Here is a 22,969-nt window from a genome sequence, read left to right as displayed (position 1 = left end):
AACTGCAAAGTGGGGTGTGCGTAATTATTCAGCCCCCTTTGGTCTGAGTGTAGTCAGTTGCCCATAGACATTGCCTGATGAGTGGTAATGACTAAATAGAGTGCACCTGTGTGTAATCGAATGTCAGTACAAATAAAGCTGCTCTGTGACGGCCTCAGAGGGTGTCTAAGAGAATATTGGGAGCAACAACACCGTTAAGTCCAAAGAACACACCAGACAGGTCAGGGATAAAGTTATTGAGAAATTTAAAGGAGGCTTAGGCTACAAAAAGATTTCCAAAGCCTTGAACATCCCATGGAGCACTGTTAAAGAGATCATTCAGAAATGGAAGGAGTATGACACCTGTAAATCTACCAAGACAAGGCCGTCCACCTAAACTCACAGGCCAAACAAGGAGAGCGAAGATCAGAAGTGCAGTCAAGAGGCCCATGGTGACTCTGGACGAGCTGCAGAGATCTACAACTCAGGTGGGGGAATCTGTCCATAGGACAACTTTTAGTCGTGCACTGCACAAAGTTGGCCTATACGGAAGAGTAGCAAGAAGAAAGCCATTGATAACAGAAAAGCATAAGAAGTCCTGTTTGACACAAGCCATGTGGGGGACACAGCAAACATGTGGAAGAAGGTGCTCTGGTCAGATGAGACCAAAATGGAACTTTTTGGGCAAAATGCAAAACACTATGTGTGGCGGAAACAGTGCACATCACTCTGAACACACCATCCCCACTGTCAAATATAGTGGTGGCTGCATCATGCTCTGGGGGTGCGTCTCTTCTTCAGCAGGGACAGGGAAGCTGGTCAGAGTTAATGGGAAGATGGATGGAGCCAAATACAGGGCAATCTTGCAAGAAAACCTCTTGGAGTCTGCAAAAGTCTTGAGACTGGGGCAGAGGTTCACCTTCCAGCAGGACAACGACCCTAAACATAAAGCCAGGGCAACAATGGAATGGGTTAAAACAAAACATATCCGTGTGTTAGAATGGCCCAGTCAAAGTCCAGATCTAAATCCAATCGAGAATCTGTGGCAAGATCTGAAAACTGTTGTTCACAAACGCTGTCCAACTAATCTGAATGAGCTGGAACTGTTTTGCAAAGAAGAATGGGCAAGGATTTCAGTCTCTAGATGTGCTGTAATTGCAGCAGAAGGTGGTTCTACAGAGTATTGACTCAGGGGGCTGAATAATTACGCACACCCCACTTTGCAGTTTTTGTTTTTATTTCAATGTTTGGAATCATGTATGAGTTTCGTTCCACTTCTCACGTGTACACCACTTTGTATTGGTCTTTCACGTGGAATTCCAATAAAATTGATTCATGTTTGTTGCAGTAATATGGCAAAATGTGGAAAACTTCAAGGGGGCCGAATACTTTTGCAAACCACTGTATATAGCCATGGGCCTAGATGCAAATACTGTATCACACCAGCCCCCCTAGCACTGAATATCCAAAAACTGCATAATATAAACTGTCAAAACTTGCTTTCAAACAACAACCACAATACAGTATAAAAGAAGTGGAGGTGGGGAGGGAACAGTTTCACAATAACTATTTAAAGCACATATTACATCATCAGTAAAGAGCTAATGCAATGTGTTAAGGTAGGCCATCGATGGGTACTCTGGTCTATTGTCCCTACTGTAGTCACAACCTCTGTAAAATTATGTTGCTGCACCACTACCTAAAGAAACGAATGGTAATGCAGGAATCAGTTCATAGGGCGGTTCCTTCACAGCGTTTGGTCAGCATCAGAGTTAAATTGTGGTAAAAAAAAAAAAAAAAAAGACAACTGCAGCATTTCTGGATTGATAAACATTCAAGAAAATGCTGGTTAAATACTTTTTCTGGCATCCAGGAGGTACTATAGCCAGTGGAATTGAGTCCAGTAAATGCTAGGCAGATAAACACCACGAAAACATTTAACCACCAGCCTTTTTTTGGTATTTTGTTTTCAGCAAGACAACCTTTCATGTGAATGAGGCTTGATAGAGTCAGATATTAGCAGGGATGCTCGGATGTGCCTCATCCACGAATTCGGCAATCCGCGTGGTTGCAAAAAAAAAAAAATCCGCATTCGGCCCCGCCGCATGCGGATTTTCGTCCGCATCCACGCAACCACGCTGATTTTCTGCCGTGAATGGCGTAATCACGCGTGGATTCCCGCCCGGAGGCGGATTTTCTTTTAACGTTAATAACAAAGCCCCCATACATGCTACAATCCCCCAAATTGCATGGATTATCGAGGTGATAAGGGGCAACATAACTTCAACATAAAAAATTCCCAACATTTTTTTTTTTTCTAGAGAAAATGGATTTTAAAGTGAAATCAACACTTTAAATGGGGCTATTAATTGGTAATAAGTGGTTTTAAAAAGGGATATACGTGTTAAGCAGTCAAAGAGGTGAAGGCGAGTAGAGATGGGCCGAAAGGTTCGCCGGCGAACGGTTCCACGCGAACTTCGGTGGTTCGCGTTCGCGTCCCGCTGGCGAACCTTTGCGGAAGTTCGGTTCGCCCCATAATGCACCTTGAGGGTCAACTTTGACCCTCTACATCACAGTCAGCAGGCCCAGTGTAGCCAATTAGGCTACACTAGCCCCTGGAGCCCCACCCCCCCTTATATAAGGCAGGCAGCGGCGGCCATTACGGTCACTCGTGTGCTGCCTGCGTTAGTGAGAGTAGGGCGAGCTGCTGCAGACTGTCTCTCAGGGAAAGATTAGTTAGGCTTAACTTGTTCCTGGCTGGCTGCATACCTGTTCTGTGAACCCACCACTGCATACCTGTACTGTGAACCCACCACTGCATACCTGTTCAGTGAACCTGCCACTGCATACCTGTTCTGTGAACCCATCACTACATACCTGTTCAGTGAACCCATCACTGCATACCTGTGCTGTGAACCCACCACTGCATACCTGTGCTGTGAACCCACCACTGCATACCTGTTCAGTGAACCTGCCACTGCATACCTGTGCTGTGAACCCACCACTGCATACCTGTTCTGTGAACCTGCCACTGCATACCTGTGCTGTGAACCCATCACTGCATACCTGTGCTGTGAACCCATCACTGCATACCTGTTCAGTGAACCTGCCACTGCATACCTGTGCTGTGAACCCACCACTGCATACCTGTTATGTGAACCCATCACTGCATACCTGTTCAGTGAACCTGCCACTGCATACCTGTGCTGTGAACCCATCACTGCAAACCTGTTCAGTGAACCTGCCACTGCATACCTGTGCTGTGAACCCACCACTGCATACCTGTTCTGTGAACCCATCACTGCATACCTGTTCAGTGAACCTGCCACTGCATACCTGTGCTGTGAACCCATCACTGCATACCTGTTCAGTGAACCTGCCACTGCATACCTGTTCTGTGAACCCACCACTGCATACCTGTTCTGTGAACCCATCACTGCATACCTGTTCAGTGAACCTGCCACTGCATACCTGTGCTGTGAACCCATCACTGCATACCTGTTCAGTGAACCTGCCACTGCATACCTGTGCTGTGAACCCACCACTGCATACCTGTTCTGTGAACCCGCTACTGCATACCTGTTGTGTTCAGTGAACCCGCCACTGTATACCTGTACTGTTCAGTGAACCCGCCACTGCATACTTGTTCAGTGAACCCGCCACTGCATACCTGTTGTGTTCAGTGAACCCGCCACTGTATACCTGTTCTGTTCAGTGAACCCGCCACTGTATACCTGTTCAGTGAACCCGCCACTGTATACCTGTTCAGTGAACCCGCCACTGCATACCTGTTGTGTTCAGTGAACCCGCCACTGTATACCTGTACTGTTCAGTGAACCCGCCACTGCATACCTGTTCAGTGAACCCGCCACTGCATACCTGTTGTGTTCAGTGAACCCGCCACTGTATACCTGTTCTGTTCAGTGAACCCGCCACTGTATACCTGTTCAGTGAACCCGCCACTGCATACCTGTTGTGTTCAGTGAACCCGCCACTGTATACCTGTACTGTTCAGTGAACCCGCCACTGCATACCTGTTCAGTGAATCCGCCACTGCATACCTATTGTGTTCAGTGAACCCGCCACTGTATACCTGTTCTGTTCAGTGAACCCGCCACTGCATACCTGTTGTGTTCAGTGAACCTGCCACTGCATACCTGTTGTGTTCAGTGAACCCGCCACTGTATACCTGTACTGTTCAGTGAACCCGCCACTGCATACCTGTTCAGTGAACCCGCCACTGCATACCTGTTGTGTTCAGTGAACCCGCCACTGTATACCTGTACTGTTCAGTGAACCCGCCACTGCATACCTGTTGTGTTCAGTGAACCCGCCACTGCATACCTGTTGTGTTCAGTGAACCCGCCACTGCATACCTGTTGTGTCCAGTGAACCCGCCACTGCATACCTGTTCTGTTCAGTGAACCCACCGCATCAGTGCGCATACCTGTGCAGTTAAGTGAACCCACCTACCTACGTGAGTGCACGCAGTGTGATATACCACTCCGTGCATACCCGATATGGACAAAACAGGTAGAGGAAGAGGTAGTGCCAGAGCCAGAGGAAGGCCACCCGGCAGGTCTGCGCGAGGTCGTGTAAATGTAATTTCGTGTGGACCTGGCCCACAGTACAGTGCTCGGAAGAAGGCACGTCCCATCACCTCCTAAGATTGTCAGGACGTGGTTGAGTATTTAGCGACACAGAACACCTCATCTTGCTCAGCCACCAGCGCTACTACTAGCACCACTTCCGCTGCATTTGACACTTCGCAAGAATTATTTAGTGTTGAAATCACTGATGCACAGCCATTGTTGTTACAGCCAGATGAATTTTCACCAGCTCATATATTTGAGTTACCCGGCAACACTATGGATGTAACGTGTAAGGAGGATGAAGGACCTACTGATGGTGCATGTTTGGATTTGTCTGAGGCAAGCGAAGCTGGGCAGGATGATTACGATGATGACGATGATAGGGATCCTCTGTATGTTCCCAATAGAGGAGATGAAGAGGGGGACAGTTCAGAGGGGGAGTCAGAGAGTAGTAGGAGGAGAGAAGTTGCTGAAAGAAGCTGGGGCAGCTCTTCGTCAGAAACAGCTGGTGGCAGTGTCCGGCACCATGTATCGCCACCTATGTACAGCCAGCCAACTTGCCCTTCAGCATCAGCTGCTGAGGTCCCCATAGTGCCCACATCCCAGGGTGGCTCAGCGGTGTGGAAATTTTTTAATGTGTGTGCCTCAGATCGGACCAAAGCCATCTGTTCGCTCTGCCAACAAAAATTGAGCCGTGGAAAGGCCAACACTCACGTAGGGACAAGTGCCTTACGAAGGCACCTGGAGAAAAGGCACAAACAGCAATGGGATGGCCACCTGAGCAAAAGCAGCAGCAGCACACAAAAGAAAAGTCACCCTCCTTCTCCTCTTCCTCCTCCAGGTGCATCATCTGCTTCTGCCGCTTTCTCCCTTGCACCTTCACAGGCACCCTCCTCCACTCCGCCTCTGCCCTTGAGCGGTTCCTGCTCCTCTGCCCACAGCAGCAGTCAGGTGTCCGTGAAGGAAATGTTTGAGAGGAAGAAGCCAATTTCGGCCAGTCACCCCCTTGCCCGGCGTCTGACAGCTGGCGTGGCGGAACTGTTAGCTCGGCAGCTGTTACCATACCGGCTGGTGGACTCTGAGGCCTTCCGTAAATTTGTGGCCATCGGAACACCGCAGTGGAAGATGCCAGGCCGCACTTATTTTTCGAGAAAGGCCATACCCCAACTGCACCGTGAAGTTGAGAGGCAAGTGGTGTCATCTCTTGCGAAGAACGTTGGGTCAAGGGTACACCTGACCACGGATGCCTGGTCTGCCAAGCACGGGCAGGGCCGCTACATTACGTACACAGCCCATTGGGTGAACCTGGTGGTGAACGATGGCAAGCAGGGCGCAGCGGACCAAATTGTGACACCTCCACGGCTTGCAGGCAGGCCTCCTGCCACCTCCTTTCCTCCTGCTACATGCTCTTCGCTGTCCTCCTCCTCCTTGGCTGAGTGGCAGTTCTCCTCTCCAGCTACACAGCCCCAGCTCCGCAGGGCCTATGCTGCATGCCAGGTACGACGCTGTCACGCCATCTTAGACATGTCTTGTCTCAAAGCGGAGAGTCACACTGGAGCAGCTCTCCTGGCTGCTCTTAAGAAACAGGTGGATGAGTGGCTGACCCCGCACCACCTGGAGATAGGCAACGTGGTGTGCGACAACGGCAGCAATCTGCTTGCCGCTTTGCATATGGGGAAGCTGACACACATACCCTGCATGGCACATGTCATGAATCTAGTTGTTCAAAGATTTGTGCCAAAGTACCCTGGCTTAGTGGATGTCCTGAAGCAGGCCAGGAAGTTCTGTGGGCATTTGAGGCGGTCTTACACAGCCATGGCACTATTTGCAAAAATTCAGCGGAAAAACAACATGCCGGTGAGACGCCTCATTTGCGATAGCCCGACTCGCTGGAAATCGACCCTGCTCATGTTCTCCCGCCTGCTAGAACAGAAGAAAGCCGTCACCCACTACCTCTACAACTACAGTAGAATGAAACAGTCTGGGAAGATGGGGATGTTCTGGCCCGACAACTGGACACTGATGAAAAATGCATGCAGGCTCATGCGGCCGTTTGAGGAGGTGACCAACCTGGTGAGCCGCAGTGAGGGCACCATCAGCGACTTAATTCCCTACGCTTACTTCTTGGAGCGTGCTGTGCGTAGAGTGGCGGATGAAGCTGTGAATGAGCGTGACCAGGAACCGTTACGGCAGGAACAGGCATGGGACCAATTTTCATCAGACCCAGCTGTTTCCTCAACACCTGCGGCAGCACAGAGGGGGGAGGAGGAGGAAGAAGAGAAGTCGTGTGCAGAAGACGAGTCAGACTGATGAGCAAGGTGTTTCTTTGGGGGAGGAGGAGGAGGAGGGGACGGCGGCAGGAGAACACCCGCAGCAGGCGTCGCAGGGGACTTGTGCTGCTCAACCTTCCCGTGGTATTGTTCGCGGCTGGGGGGAGGAGGTTGACTTATGTGACGTCACTGAGGAAGAGCAAGAGGAGATGGAGGGTACTGGATCCGACTTTGTGCAGATGTCGTCTTTTATGCTGTCCTGCCTGTTGAGGGACCCCCGTATAAAAAACCTCAAGGGGAATGAGCTGTACTGGGTGGCCACACTACTAGACCCTCGGTACAGGCACAAAGTGGCGGACCTGTTACCAACTCACCGGAAGGTGGAAAGGATGCAGCACATGCAGAACCAGCTGTCAACTATGCTTTACAATGCCTTTAAGGGTGATGTGACAGCACAACGCCAGCAAGGTACCACTGCCACTAATCCTCCTCCCGTGTCCACGCAGTCAAAGACAGGATGCTCCAGCGATCTCATGGTGATGTCGGACATGCGGACGTTCTTTAGTCCAACGCCTCGCCGTAGCCCTTCCGGATCCACCCTCCACCAACGCCTGGAACGGCAGGTTGCCGACTACCTGGCCTTAAGTGTGGATGTAGACACTGCTGTGAACAGCGATGAGGAACCCTTGAACTACTGGGTGCGCAGGCTTGACCTGTGGCCAGAGCTGTCCCAATTTGCCATCCAACTTCTCTCCTGCCCTGCCGCAAGCGTCCTGTCAGAAAGGACCTTCAGCGCAGCTGGAGGCATTGTCACAGAGAAGAGAAGTCGCCTAAATCACAAAAGTGTTAAGTACCTCACCTTTATCAAAATGAATGAGGCATGGATCCCGGAGGGCTGCTGCCTGCCCCAAGACTAAGTCAGTCCCCGCACACACAGCATCTCTGCCTGCACGCCGTGTGACTGGCTGCCTGGCCTGCCCCAAGAAGACTAAGTCGCTCCCAGTCCCTCCACACAGCATGTCTGCCTGCAGGCCGCTTGACTACCTTCTCCGCCACCACCAACAGGGTCCGGTACTCCAGGCGGATTGCTGAATTTTTTAGGCCGCTGTAATAATTTTTCTGGTGCGTGTACATGACTGCCTAATTTTTCTGGCTGCACTGCGGGCAGCTGCAACAACAAAAGAAAAGGCATGTACATGCGCCCATTCCCCTTCGTGATCATTACCTTGCCGTGGTGAAGGGGCTTGCGTATCACAATGAAGCAATGACCGGCGCCTAGATGAGTGTCTCGGGGGGCACACAAAAGATAATAAGGTCGTTGCTTCATTGTGGTCAGACCAAATTTGATCAGCTGGACAGTCACTGTTCTGTCATTCAGCTACATCAGCCAGGCGACCATATGGGCTGTAAAGCCACCAAAACCTGCACTCTCGACATGGTGCGCACCAGTCCAGCACGGCCATCACTACACAAACAGCTGTTTGCGGTGCGTTACACGGTGAGTTTGGTGTGTCAGTGTGAAGCAGTACCTTAATTACACTACCTGATTGATGTATACACATGCAAGATGTTTTAAAGCACTTTAGGCCTGTCATTTAGCATTCAATGCGATTTCTGCCCTTAAAACGCTGCTTTGCGTCAAATCCAGACTTTTCCCTGGGACTTTTGGCATGTATCCCACTCCGCCATGCCCCCCTCCAGGTGTTAGACCCCTTGACACATCTTTTCCATCAGTTTTGTGGCCAGCATAATTATTATTTTTTTTTCAAAGTTCGCATCCCCATTGAAGTCTATTGCGGTTCGCGAACTTTAACGCGAACCGAACGTTACGCGAAAGTTCGCGAACCCGGTTCGCGAACCTAAAATCGGAGGTTCGGCCCATCTCTAAAGGCGAGTTCCAATGGCATTTGGCGGCGAAGGTACCGCTGGAGGAGGATGAGTGGCTGACGCCAAAAAGGCCCCAGGGAGGTTTTTGTAATTGTTTTTTTTGGTTTTTTTGCAGCAATTAGCAATGACATCGCAGCAGAGTTGTCAGTGGACACGGGCAGTGTGAATGCAGAGTGCAGTGGTGGTAGTGACTGAGTCAGGAGAAGGACTATGCGGGCGGTCAGTTCAGCAGCACAGAAGGACCACGGCAACATACTAGTAGTAGTAGTAGCAGCACAGCGTCATAGTGCTGGCCTAAAAATTAAATGCACCCGGTGACCCGGGCAGTGATAACGCAGACAGAGTACATTGGTGGTATCGTGGTAGCGACTGAGTCAGGAGGAGGAGGAGGACAAAGCGGGCGTTTAGTTCAGCAGCAGCAGCAGCACAGAAGGACCATGGCAACATACTGGTGGTAGTAGTAGCAGCACAGCGTCATAGTGCTGGCCAAAAAATTAAATGCACCCGGTGACCCGGGCAGTGATAACGCAGAGTACATTGGTGGTACCGTGTCCATTTGCTCAACCACCACACGGGGACCAGAAACTTTAAAATATTTGGACAATGGCGTCCGCTGACTCGGCCCAGGCTTTGCTGCCCCCCTTTCTGCTGCATCACGACCACGTACGGCTGGGCGTCCTCTCCCTGGACGTGGAGCAGTCCCAAAAGTGGCTGAGGCAATTGAACTCCCTTTCCTCTCACCCCGCGAAACCCTGCCAGACATGTTGCTAGTAATGAATCACTGGATACAGTGGGCACAGTACAAGGTCACTGAAGGATGCACCAGGCACAGTACAACGGCACTGAAGGATGCAGTGGGCACAGTACAAGGTCACTGAAGGATGCAGTGGGCACAGCAGTGGGCACTGGATATACAACTAGGTCACTGAAGGATGCAGTGGGCACAGTACAAGGTCACTGAAGGATGCAGTGGGCACAGTACAAGGTCACTGAAGGATGCAGAGGGCACAGCAGTGGGCACTGGATATACAACTAGGTCACTGAAGGATGCAGTGGGCACAGTACAAGGTCACTGAAGGATGCAGTGGGCACAGCAGTGGGCACTGGATATACAACAAGGTCACTGAAGGATGCAGTGGGCACAGTACAAGGTCACTGAAGGATGCAGTGGGCACAGCAGTGGGCACTAGATATACAACTAGGTCACTGAAGAATGCAGTGGGCACAGTACAAGGTCACTGAAGGATGCAGTGGGCACAGCAGTGGGCACTGGATATACAACTAGGTCACTGAAGGATGAAGTGGGCACAGTACAAGGTCACTGAAGGATGCAGTGGGCACTGGATATACAACTAGGTCACTGAAGGATGCAGTGGGCACACAAGGATGTCACACTGTGTAATGAGATGCTCATATGCCAGCGAGCGAGCAGTGGGCACTGGGCACGGCACAAGGTCACTGACAGAATGAATGAACAGCGCTGGCAGAGAGTGGCGGCGCCGGCGGTGTGACTGGCTGCCTGCAAATAGTACAAGTGTATAACTGTCACTGGAATATGCAAGTGAACACTGCAGCTGCACTAACCTGCCTGCCTGCACTACACACAGATAATCCCCACTCCCACTACACTGACTACACTGCAGCACTGAACCTGCCTGCACTACACACAGTTAAATAATCACTAGACTCCCACACTCCCACTACACTACACTGACTACAACTAACTACAGCAATCACTCACTGACTAGCTAACTGTGTACAGTATAAGAGCAGTGTTAGCAAAAAAACCGCTTTGTTTTTAACACAATAAATGCACTTGCTCAAACAACAATGGCCTGGAGATAATCCTCTCAGCACCAGAGTCTAGCAAGGACAGAGCTTTTCCATCATGGCCGCCGCTTTATATTCAGGAGGGGAGGGCATAGCTCCCCTCCTGTGATTGGTTGCTAGGGCCTGGCTGGGGCACTCTGATTGGCCTGCAATGTGTCACTTCCGCATAGTTTGACGCATTTCCGCAAACCACGACTTCAGCACCGGGTTTCACGAGCGTGAATGCGGATTTCTGTCCGCATTCACGCGAAGTAGATTTTCGTGGTTGAAAATCTATTCACGGCTTAGCGTGTCTGAGGCGGAATGCGTCAAAATGGTCGTGAATCCACGCATAAGCGTGATCACGACTTGGCGGTGAGCACCACTGGATATTAGATATGGCCTAGATAAAACTTACTTCAATGTAGCAAACACATACACTGTGTAACACAATTCTTTTTGTAACTGCATGTTAAAGGGAAATTCACAATTTCTAATAAAACTGCTATAAAAATAGGAAGCACAAGTACCTTTGTAATTTAATGTGACGAAATGAGGTTTTCATTTCAATTGGCAGCAGACGAAGACTCTCCCAAACTTACTGTATGGTCAGTTTGCACATCTTTACAACCATAGTAACAGTACAGCATGGTGAACTGTTGCTATGAAACTGTACAGAAACTACCATCTTGCTGTGGGCAGAAATAATTAGCAGCAGGCACTGTTCATTATTTTTAACACCTGTTCTAATCAGTTGACACTGCAAGGTTTGACACGTCTATCTTTAAATGTATTTTATGCTGGCCATACACACTTAAAGTGGTATTAAACTCTGATATACCGCGTTTCCCCTAAAGTAAACATCCCCTGAGAATAAGCCCTAGCAGGAATTCCTAGCATGCTTGAAATATAAGACTACCCCGAATGTAAGCCCTAGCAGCCCACATGACACCAGCAAGTCTCGCTCAATACAAAGCCTGGATACAGCAGAGCAGCAGTATAATGTGAGTTCTACAGTCCTGTATATGTGTGTCAGGCAATTTGTGTTTTTGTTGGAGCCAACCCTCCTGATCTGTCGTGATAAGCATCAGCAGCACATCACCTCTTCACCTTTTCCCAGGACAAACAGCTTATCCTATCATAGCTCTAGGGAGCCTGACAGTTCTCTGCCTGCAAGAAATAGACTCTTACCCACATGAGCAGCAGAATCAATTTCTTGTAAGTTAGAGCCAATATCTACAAACCACAAGCTCTGTGCATGCTGCTTGTGTTTTAGCATGGCATGCAGTATATATATTTTGTATAGGAAAACTACCAGTGTTTCCCCCAAAAATAAGACATCCTTCAAGAAATGGAAATTATTAATCTTAATGACGCACTCTCAACAGGATATCAAAAACCTGATCGAACATTTTAAATATACTAAGTGGTACTTAACGGAGCACTTTTTGGGCACATTGGGGAAACTAGATATTTCTTGAAATTCTTTGTTATAAAAGATAAGGTTAACTGGTCGGGAATGACAGGGGGGGAGGGATGCCTTTGGGAGGGTTTATTGGGGGTTAATCTATAAAAGAATATACATTTCAGTTATATGTATGGATTATTTTAAGATGATTACCTTATATTAATATTTTGTAAAAGACAACTGTACATTATTGTATGTGGATTGACCCAATGGGGTGTTACTCAGTTAAAATTCAAATAAAATTTGTAAAAAAAATAAAAAAAATAAGACATCCTCTGAAAATAAGCCCTAGCACATCTTTTGGAGCAAAAATTAATATAAGACAGTGTCTTATTTTCTGGGAAACACAGTAATATTCAATAAAAATGTGTTCTCGTTTTTATAACCTACATACAGTTGTCATATTTGCTTTTGTGCGCAAGTATTATTATTCATTTAGAAATTTCAAGTTCCCAAAGTACAGTTTAGTTGCTCTGAAAGCAGCCATTACATTTTATTCATACCTACAGTATTTATATATTGTAAAGTACCCAGTGAATTATTCTGAGCTGTGTCTGATCAAGAAGGAGTTTCTCCACTGCCAGGGAATGTTTACACTACTCTATTGCTACAGTTAAGTAAACACAAGATAATGTTAATGCTATCACCTATTTGGATTCAGATCTCACTGCAGGGAGCTTTCTAATGAAAAAGTAAGTCCTGTGTTTAGCTGTTTAAATGCTGTTCTGCTATAAAAAAAAATTGTGGTAGTACATTATATGCTATAAATAACCTTTTAGAGCAAAGAAGAAATGCTGGGATTCATACCGCCTTAAAGTGTACCAGAGCTGATCAAATCTAAGGCAGGGGTCACACTTACCGGCTTTCGTACGCGTTTTCTGCACAGAAAAACTGACTTCAACTGAGAACTCATGTTAATCAATAAGCAAGGTCACACTTTAATGCAGATTTCGCATGCAGAAAAAAAACTGACATCTTGCGCAATTTGTCAGTTTTCTCTATAAATTACATTAGCTGCTGTAAGGCAGGGGTCACACTTGTCTTTCAGTTTTCTGCAAAGTGTAGAAACTGAAAGACAAGTGTGACCGCTGCCTAAAAGTTTTATACACACCCGTGGCTTCCTCCAGCCCCATGCACACAGATCGCTCCCACGCCTCCATCCTCAGTGTCTTCTGTACTGGGTCCCGTAACTTCAGCCAGTCGTGGCCAGTCTGCGCAAGAGAAGTACGCCATCTATGTATCTCTCCAGCAGCTGCTGGAGAGATACGTGAAGAGCGCACTTCTCTTACGTCAGACTGGCCGCGATTGGCTGAAGTTACGGGACCCAGTAAAGAAGACGTAGATGATTGAGGATGGCGGCGTGGGAGCGATCTGCGCGAAGGGGGCTGGAGGAAGTCACAGGTATGTATAAAACTTTTAGATTTGATCAGCTCTGGTTTCCTTTAAGATTGCCAGTGCCACCCAATGTGGCAAACAGATCAGTCCCTCTCTGAACTTAATCTGAACAAATCCCTCCATATTCTGCACACAGAATTTCAAGTGATTTCACCATGAAATCAATTGAAAATCTATCGAACAGTGCAAAGCTGTGGTGCAACAGATTTTCGATAAATTTTGTGGGCTGTCTATCTACCGCCACTCCTCCACCTTTCCCAATTGACAACATTTTCCGTCTGGTCTGACATGGCATATAACAGCAAAGTACAAACTAAAATAGTGTTTGCCATCAATGCTTTCAGTTTATAGACTCAAAAGGAATGCATTGAGCTTTTCTCAAGAAAGTAAGAACTTTACTTCAAATATTAATTCTCCACTTCTATTCACAGCAGCTACAGATTTGTTATATTGGTAAAAAAATAAAATAAGTAAAAAAACAAACAAAAACAAACAAACATCAGAATAAACTCGCTAGAAACCAAAGCAACAACAAATTGTTTTGGTGGAAAAAAAACTCAGAATTCTCATTTCTATTTTTTATTCTATACTTCTGAAGTCTGTACAATGCATGAAAGTAAAATTTCATGCATACTTTTCAATTCCTACAGCATCTATATATTTACAGTAATCCATTACACAGGGCAGGAGTATATAGTACATTCATGGTGATGTGCATTTTATGGTTTGTCCACTCACTCCCATTCACCATTTCCTGCCAGCGAGACGCCTGCACTGAACACATTTACAGCTCTAGAGAAAATATGTCAGTAACTGCATTACTATTTGGCTTCGTGTTTAGGAGTATTTCATCCCAAGTTGTGATCGTTCCTTTAAAAAAGACTGCAAAGTCAGCACTGACTAGCTTGCTAAGTGCACGCTAAAATTCAGCGCCGTCAGACTCAGCAGCACTGGCTGAATTACAGTGTGTATGAGGAAACCCAGCCAGTGCTGACGCAGAAATTCACTTAGTGCTGACATCAGCAATAGCGTTCTTCTCTTACCGAACTAGTACTTTTTGGGATAAAAAAACTACTGGACCCGAAGCAGCACAGCAATATGTGTCAGTAATACTTCCAAAGTATGAAGATATATAAGATTTACAAAGATATTTTTTCTTAGAAAACTTGTAGCAGCAGAGTACTGTACAGTATAAGCCACTGAATAAAGAAGTAAGTTTAAGTTTGAGGGTGATACCCAGGGGCAAACCCAGGATTTTCAAGGGGGGATTCCTGAACGGTCTCCCTTAGCCACGCACAATACAGTATAATAATATGGTAGGACATCATGCTGGATACACATAATGCAATTTCCCGTCTTACCAACAATGGAATTGACAAGGAGCAGTTTGGATACAGTTAATAATAAGGACAGCCGACATGGTAATGAAGGGGAAAGTGAAGCAATCACACAGCAGGGCACAGGGCTGTGCTCATACCCGACTCTGTTAAGTTCCCCAGAGCTGCCCCATGCATTGTACACATGCTGCTACTCCATCCGTCAACTATAGAAGTGAAACAAAGGGGGCGGTGCTGTGAGCTGCAGGATGCCTGAAGATATTCTGGTTTGCTTATGATACCATTTATTGGCTAACTACAAGGACCGAAAAGGGGTTTGAAATAGTAAGTTTCTTCTTTATAGCTCTCAAAGGGCAACTTCTAATACTGGGAATACACTGAGATTTTTTGGCAGATAGATGGTTCGATGGATAATTTCCGACATGTCTGATCTGATTTTCGATCGTTTTTCTGATCGATTTCTCATAGAAGTGTTTGGAAATCGATCGGACAGTAAATCGGCTGAAAAATCTCATCATGAATTCCCAGCATAAGCCTCGTATACACATACATGGAATGTCGCCCAGTGGAGTGCGGTACCCAATTCCTCGGTAACAATGTAGCACTTTGTACAGAAGCGTGGCTAGCCTGCAGGCTAGCAATGTGTTCTGTTTCTAGGCAGGAGGGCATAGTTTCATCTAATGTGTGTATGGAGCTTTGAGGTAACCATACATGTTTTACAGTAGAACAATTGATTCCATAGTAGGGTCAAATCAATCATAAAACCAAATGCCAAATGTTTCTTCATGAACATCAAATTATCTTAACATCAATCATTTCCCTCCAAAAACTGCTAAATTTGGAATGTAATTCTACATACACACATGTAATAATTGTCGACTGAAATGGCAGATAACTGTTTCAGCCGAGAGTTGTTTGCAGAAAATGTGTGTGTACAGTACAGAGCTTACCAGATCGATCCTGCTCAAACATCAGGGATCATTAAGGATCTAGCATGTCAGATCCTTAATGATTCCTGATTTTTTTTTTCAACCCACTAGAACAATGGAAATTGCTGTCATCGTCCCTTTACCCCTCTATAGCAACAGAACACATCACTAGCCTGCAAGCTAGCGGTGTGTCTGTACAGCACCATTCCCCGAATTGTGGCCCAATGGATCATTTTCCAATCCCAGACTTCCCCATTCAATAACTCTAAAAGGATAGCTGAACTGATTGTGTGAAACATTGAATGCTGTGTGTGGCCACCTTAAACATTTGAAAATCTTGCATTTTTCAATGCGTACAGCCAGTCAATAAATGGCAGCAAATACACTTTCTTCCAATTTCTCACTTACTTGCATGATCCTAATGCTTTGTGAAAATTGAGAGACCATTATTCACCACCAACAATTCAGTTACCATGAGCCTTGGAACCTTGAACTCTGGTGTAAACTGGTAAAAAAAAAAAAAAAAAGAAAATGTTACTGAGATCTGAACAAGCAACTATAAATGGATATTGGATCATGGTATCCATCAATCAAACAATGGCCAGTACATTATGGTCATTCAGTCATGCTGGAGTACACGATGCAATTTCCCATCCGATCTTGCAAAGTTATAATCGGAAATTCGATCCCTTTATTGACTGGGAGCAGTTTGGACATGTACACACTATATAACTTCCAGTCTGATCACTTGTTGATAGGAAGGGAAATTGCATTGTGTGTTTCCAGCATTACTTGCTGTATGATGATTTCTGGGTTTGATAGTTCTTGTTTTAAAAGGACACAAGCTCACCATAGGATCAGAATTGGAGATAACACCTATGACAACTACTATGGAAGGGGGACCTTTATCTACCCATCCAGATGAACGCGATCATAGCAGCAGTTATATGAAGGCCAAAATAGCTGTGCTTGTTATATAAGGACCATCATGGCTGCACTTGTTTTATATGAAGGCCAGATCAGTTTCTAGGCTAAATTGCACCCAGGCTGAGGTTGTAAAAATTGCGCCCCCCCCCCCCCAGACTATCAAACCCATACCACGCCCCCAGTATAGGTAGTCAGATATGGTGCCCTCAGTATAGGTAGCCAGACATAGGTGACCCCAGTATAGGTAGCCAGCTGTAGGTGTCCCCAGTATAAATAGCTAGCATTTCATTAGGTTTTCCTAGCAGGCAGTTTCTAGGGCAGTGCCGGCAGGGCGACTGCCCTGGGTGCAGACCGGCAAGTAGAAGAGGGGCACAGGCAGAAGGACATAACTGACAGGGAGCTGGTGATGCATGGTGCAGCCAAATGGAAGAAGAATGAAGTTTACCAGCACAATCACCTTCCTTGACTCCTCCTAGAATCTGTCATGGCTCCTAGTATACAGGGAGTGCAGAATTATTAGGCAAGTAAATTTTTGAGGAATAATTTTATTATTGAACAACAACCATGTTCTCAATGAACCCAAATAACTCATTAATATCAAAGCTGAATATTTTTGAAAGTAGTTTTTACTTTGTTTTTAGTTTTAGCTATTTTAGGGGGATATCTGTGTGTGCAGGTGACTATTACTGTGCATAATTATTAGGCAATTTAACAAAAAACAAATTTATACCCATTTCAATTATTTATTTTTACCAGTGAAACCAATATAACATCTCAACATTTACAAATATACATTTCTGACATTCAAAAACAAAACAAAAGCAAATCAGTGACCAATATAGCCACCTTTCTTTGCAAGGACACTCAAAAGCCTGCTATCCATGGATTCTGTCAGTGTTTTGATCTGTTCACCATCAACATTGCGTGCAGCAGCAACCACAGCCTCCCAGGCACTGTTCAGAGAGGTGTACTGTTTAACCTCCTTGTAAATCTCACATTTTATGATGGACCACAGGTTCTCAATGGGGTTCAGATCTGGTGAACAAGGAGGCCATGTCATTAGTTTTTCTTCTTTTATACCCTTTCTTGCCAGCCACACTGTGGAGTACTTGGACACGTGTGATGGAGCATTGTCCTGCATGAAAATCATGTTTTTCTTGAAGGATACAGACTTCTTCCTGTACCACTGCTTGAAGAAGGTGTCTTCCAAAAACTGGCAGTAGGACTGGGAGTTGAGCTTGACTCCATCCTCAACCTGAAAAGGCCCCACAAGCTCATCTTTGATGATACCAGCCCAAACCAGTACTCCACCTCCACCTTTCTGGCGTCTGAGTCGGGCTGGAGCTCTCTGCCCTTTACCAATCCAGCCACGGGCCCATCCATCTGGCCCATCAAGACTCACGCTCATTTCATCAGTCCATAAAACCTTAGAAAAATCAGTCTTGAGATATTTGTTGGCCCAGTCTTGACGTTTCAGCTTGTGTGTCTTGTTCAGTGGTGGTCGTCTTTCAGCCTTTCTTACCTTGGCCATGTCTCTGGCCATATTTCAGAGCTGCAACATCACTGGAGTGCCCAAAAGCACAAGGTGTGCAATACTCAAACTGGTGGCAAGTGGCATCTTGGCAGCTGCACGCTTGACTTTTCTCAGTTCATGGGCAGTTATTTTGCGCCTTGGTTTTTCCACACCCTTCTTGCGACCCTGTTGACTATTTTGAATGAAACGCTTGATTGTTCGATGATCACGCTTCAGAAGCTTTGCAATTTTTAGAGTGCTGCATCCATCTGCAAGATATCTCACTATTTTTGACTTTTCTGAGCCTGTCAAGTCCTTCTTTTGACCCATTTTGCCAAAGGAAAGGAAGTTGCCTAATAATTATGCACACCTGATATAGGGTGTTGATGTCATTAGACCACACCCCTTCTCATTACAGAGATGCACATCACCTAATATGCTTAATTGGTAGTAGGCTTTCGAGCCTATACAGCTTGGAGTAAGACAACAGGCATAAAGAGGATGATGTGGTCAAAATACTCATTTGCCTAATAATTCTGCACTCCCTGTAGGTTAGCTAGGTGTGCCAGCAGCCAGTATATGTTAGCTAGGTATAGGTGCTGCTAGTATAGGTTAACTAGGTATAGGTGCCTTTAGTATAGGTAGCTAGGTATAGGTGCCTTCAGTATAGGTAGCTAGGTATAGGTGCCCCCTCATAAGTGATGGAGGGGAGCTGTGGCTTCACTGGGGCTCAGCCGTGGGGAAAGGAGCACTAATTCTCCCTCCATCTCCTCTGATCAGCAGGAAGTAGAGAGTGTATATACGCGACTATGCACACGGAGGAGACCAGCGGCAAGTAAGCAGCACTTGGAGCGCGAAGGAAGGAAGGTGAGTTGCTAATATGAGGCTTCCCGCAGCGCTTTCTCTGCAAAGAGTGGGGAACACAAGAGGGGGCACCGGGGAGAGGGAGGGAGAGGTCGGGCTCCCTGCGGCTGAGTCCCAATGAGACCGCAGCTCCCCCCTCCATCACTGCGCCCTCCTCCCTCACAGCACTCAGGGCAGTCACCCATCTGGCCCACCCCTAGAAACTGAGCTGATGAAGGCGATGGTATCAATGTTTGTTATATAGGGCCATCATAGCTGCACTTGATGTATGGAGGCAATAATAGTTGTATTTGTTATATGTGAGGCATGATGTTAGACTTGGGCCCATATGCAATTCAATTTTTCACCTGAGTTTTCTCCTAGGAGATATTTTCACAAACTTGTCATAAAAAGCCTTTTTAAAACAGCAGCAAGCAATAAAAGACCCCAAATAAATTTGATAGTACCTTTTCACCAACATTTGGGTACTTTTTCAATTGTAAAGTGCTGAAAAGTAAGTTTAAAGAGAAGATGAAAATTATCTCCTAGGAGATAACTCAGGTGAAAAAGTTAATTGCATATGGGCACAAGAGATGCAAGAAGTATGGTTAAAGTATTCCTGGATATAAAATAAACAAAATAAGCATACATCTGAAATACTTACTTTCTGCAAATGCAGCCCGGCATCCTCCTTCAATCCTCCCTTGTCCTGTTCGTCTGCTGCGAGAAAACAAACTCCTCCATTTTAAAAATGGCGCCGACCTTGCAACAACTTCCTGATCAGTGCTATCATGTCCACCAGTGTACCCGCATCTCTGCTCTCTTTGTTCACTGAGAACTGGGGCATGCTGCTAAGAAGAGTGACAGAAGCATGTATATAAGGGTGGTAAGGGGGCGAAAACTTGGAGGAATTGGGCATATGCAGTCAAGGAGGACTGCCTCCTCCTCCTCCTCGACCGTATACAACAGGCTTCCCAATCAAATAATTCAAAGAACGATTGCTGAAAGGTATGGGAAGAATAGACAGGGCATCGGCACTGCGGTACAGCAGAGGTGCAGTGGTGGATAGGCTGTACATCGTCCAGTCCTGTTACCGCTCTCTGACTGACAACAAACAAATGCTTGATTGAAGAAAGAAAGAGAAACAGTAGTCGACACTGCTGGGTCCACTTATTTAATGGAGTGCTCAGTCATTGTATAACAAAATTGTGCAATTACAAGCACCAAGGCACATAATGGCGTGGCAGGCAAACTGGTGCTGGGAAAGAGGAAAGAGACAGTAGCCGGACAGTGGTTTTGCACTTGGCATTTCCTCAGACAAAGCGGTACTTTGAGGACACAATATGGTACTGTAACAATAGTGTCAGCAGGATAACAGGTTTCCGATTATGTGGTGATCTGCAGTATCACCAATAATACAGATACTATATCTGATTATATGGTGATCTGCAGAATCACCAATAATACAGAAATAGTTAGCAAAAATGGCATGCAAGACGTGACAAAGTCACTAGCTTTATTGCACAAAGTGTAGTGATTGGTGCAAACAGTAATTTTCTGATAGATCCTCAGCGGTAACCTCACCAGTGGCGATGGAGGTTACAGATAGAACCACAGCGGTAACCTCACCAGTGGCGAGGGCCCACTGGTGAGAGAGAGTAGTCGGACAGATCAGGTAGGCAACAGACGGGCAGACAAGGTACAGAATCGGCAGGCAGAATCAAAGTGGAGTTCAGGCAAAAGTCGGCAACAAGATCAGATGGGCAGAAGCACAGAATCACAAGGCAAAAGGATAGTCGAGAGTTCAGGCAAGGTTCATACACAAAGACAATAATATCAATTATAATTATAGCTATCAAACAATTCCTATCTCTGTGTGAAATTCCCTGTTTCCTCCTGGATCAAAGCACACCGGAACTATCTAAGGTCTGAGCGCTAACACGAAGTATTCGCAACAACAGACAATGAGCAAATGACATCTCCCAGCTTAAATACAGAAAGCAAACTCAAACCGCCCGCCCAGAGGGCTGGACCAATCAGCAGCGTGTGATTGGCAGGTTGGTGTCAGCTGACTGCAAGATCACCTGACCCGTCTCCTCAGATTATAAAGGTCCTGCCGCCCCGCCCGCGAGCGTGCTGACCTAATCTGATGTGCAGAGGAGAGACCTGTCCTGCCAGGGGCTGTGCAAGAGGACTGAGAGGATGCGGCCGCAGCACTCTCCGCTGGTGAGGTAATACTGCTAATACCTGACAGTACCCCCCCCCCCCCCCCCCCGAGGCATGGACTCCGGACATGCCTTACACAGTTTATCAGGATGCAGTAAATGAAATTTTTGTCTTAGCTCCCCTGAATGAAGACGATGTGCCGGTACCCGTGATCTTTCCTCAGGACCGTAGCCCTTCCAATGTACAAGATACTGCACAGAATTCCGCACCCACCATGAATCCAGAATTTCCTCAATTTCGTACTCAGGCTCACCATCAATCACCACAGGGGAGGGGGGCGGAGAGGGATCCACATGCACAGCGGGTTTCAGCAAAGACACATGAAATGTTTTAACACCTCTCATACCCGCTGGCAAAGACACTCTGTATGTCACATCATTCATTTTTTCAGAAATGGGATATGGTCCAATGTATTGGGGTCTCAATTTAGTTGAGGGTTGTCTTAAGGAGATGTGACGTGTCGAGACCCAGACCATATCCCCAGGTTCAAACTCCCACTCAAGTGAACGTCTCTTGTCTGCCTGTCTTTTTTGAACCTCAAAAGCTTTTCTTAAATTATCCTTCACTAATAGCCAAATCCTTTTGAGTGACTTCTGCCATTCCTCCAAGACAGGAAATGGAGATGACACCACAGGCAGTGGGGAGAATTTAGGTGACCTTCCTGTGACCACCTGAAACGGAGAGAAACCTGATGACACGTTCTTAAGGTTGTTATGTGCAAACTCTGCGAATGGAAGGAAGTCTGCCCACTGGTGTTGGGCATCTGCCACATAACGCCTCAAGAACTGCTCCAATGACTGATTAACCCTTTCAGTTTGTCCATTAGTTTGTGGGTGGTAACCAGACGAAAATGACAATGACATTCCCGCCAAAATCTAGACACGAATTGGACTCCCCTATCTGATACCACATTCTCCGGTATGCCGTGGAGATGAAAAATGTGTTTAACAAATAGGTCTGCCAATTCCTGGGCAGACGGGAGTCCTTTAAGAGCCACAAAGTGAGCCATCTTGCTAAACCTGTCAGTTACCACCCAGATTATAGTTTTCTCTTCAGAACTGGGAAGCTCACCCACAAAGTCCATGGAGATGTGGGTCCATGGTTCCTCGGGCAACGGCAATGACTGTAAAGTTCCAGCAGGAGCCTGTCTGGAGGGTTTGCTCCTGGCACAGACAGTACATGCCCTTATAAACTCTTTACAGTCTGATTCCATAGATGTCCACCACACAGATCTGGACAGCAACTCCTGAGTCCTAGCAACTCCAGGATGTCCAGCATTTTTATGATCATGAAAGATCTGCATAACTTGAAATCGTAAGTGTGGGGGTACAAACAACACTCCCTCAGGCTTTCCGTCTGGAGGATCCTGCTGAAATGACCCCAGGGTGGCCATCAAGTTTTCTCTAGTTTCAGTGGCAGCCAGCACCACATTGTCTGGCAGGATATTCACTGCTTCTGAGGGTGGAGCAGTCTCAGGTTCGAAACACCTGGACAAGGCATCAGCCTTGTTCCCAGGTTTATATGTGATTATGAATCTGAACCTGGAGAAGAACAACGACCAACGAGCTTGTCTGGGGCTGAGCCTCTTAGCCCCCTCAATTTACTCTAAGTTCTTATGATCTGTATGTACGGTAATGACATGCTCAGCTCCCTCTAACCAGTGACGCCACTCCTCAAAGGCCAGCTTAATGGCCAAGAGCTCTCTATTCCCGATATCATAATTCTTTGCCGCAGGAGAAAACTTGCGGGAAAAGAATGCACACGGGTGTAGACGGTCTTGATAACCCGAATGCT

At 46.6% G+C, this 22,969-nt stretch overlaps 1 long non-coding RNA gene across 2 annotated transcripts in view; it reads right to left on the bottom strand.

Moving 5' to 3' along the window:
* LOC137541534 (uncharacterized) overlaps positions 1–16,155 on the bottom strand; it is a 571,959-nt gene extending 555,804 nt beyond the window's left edge. For both annotated transcript variants that reach the window (XR_011025201.1, XR_011025200.1), the window contains exon 1: positions 16,075–16,155. This is a non-coding gene — a long non-coding RNA (uncharacterized lncRNA). The remainder of the gene's footprint in view (positions 1–16,074) is intronic.
* Between the last annotated feature and the right edge of the window lie 6,814 nt (positions 16,156–22,969).

Source organism: Hyperolius riggenbachi, chromosome 12 (genome assembly GCF_040937935.1).
Source record: "Hyperolius riggenbachi isolate aHypRig1 chromosome 12, aHypRig1.pri, whole genome shotgun sequence".
NCBI lineage: Eukaryota > Metazoa > Chordata > Amphibia > Anura > Hyperoliidae > Hyperolius > Hyperolius riggenbachi.
The sequence above is the reverse complement of the archived record's forward strand: the minus strand, read 5'-3'. Positions and strand labels throughout refer to the sequence as shown.